Raw genomic sequence first — 744 nt, forward strand, 5'->3', positions numbered from 1 at the left:
CTGAGGGTGTGTTTTGTGTTCTTTGCCTTTGCCGTGTCAGAGTTAGAAGTTCATCTAACGGTGTGAAATATTTATCATGTTTCTTTGCAGTTATATAACTGCCGCCTGTGGAGTTTTCCACATGTTAAAACTCTACAGCTGCCCTTTGTCAGGTTTATTTTTGGTCTACAGTGCTTTTTAAAAGGGAAACCCATTATGCATGCTCCGTTGCGTGTTTTTAAATTGACCTGCACTTGTAGTGTTCAGGGTACAAGGGCTAAACAGGCAATTTTTCTGTTTCCTCTCAGGGACCAGAAATGTCTGATGCGTTCAACAATATTGACAGGTCAGTATTCCCAAGAGAAGAAATTGTTACACGTGTGGGTTTTTGTTTTTGTTTTTGTTTTTTTTAACGTAGAATAACGAATCAAGTTCTGTATAGAAGACAGTTGATTTAGTGGTGTGCACACGAAGAATCGAGTTAGCTCAGGGACAAAGGCAACCAGAGTTGAGATATGCAGAGCTGTGAGGAATGAGGCGTCTCTGCTGTTTCCTCGGTGACGGTGATGGAAGCTTAATGCCCATGGCGGGAGAGGGGCAGAGGACCCAGAAAGGAAAGTCAAAGTGGCAAAAATGTGAGAGCCATACTCCAGTCAAGCAAAGAGAAAGGACACAGCAACAGGCTCATGCACGTTTTTCTGGGCAGTAACAAAAAAGATGAGATGTTTTACAAGAAAAGTTGTTGGCACCCTCTTTTCTCATTCT

This window comes from Bison bison, unplaced genomic scaffold (genome assembly GCF_000754665.1).
Source record: "Bison bison bison isolate TAMUID 2011002044 unplaced genomic scaffold, Bison_UMD1.0 scf7180017864094, whole genome shotgun sequence".
In the NCBI taxonomy this organism is placed as follows: domain Eukaryota; kingdom Metazoa; phylum Chordata; class Mammalia; order Artiodactyla; family Bovidae; genus Bison; species Bison bison.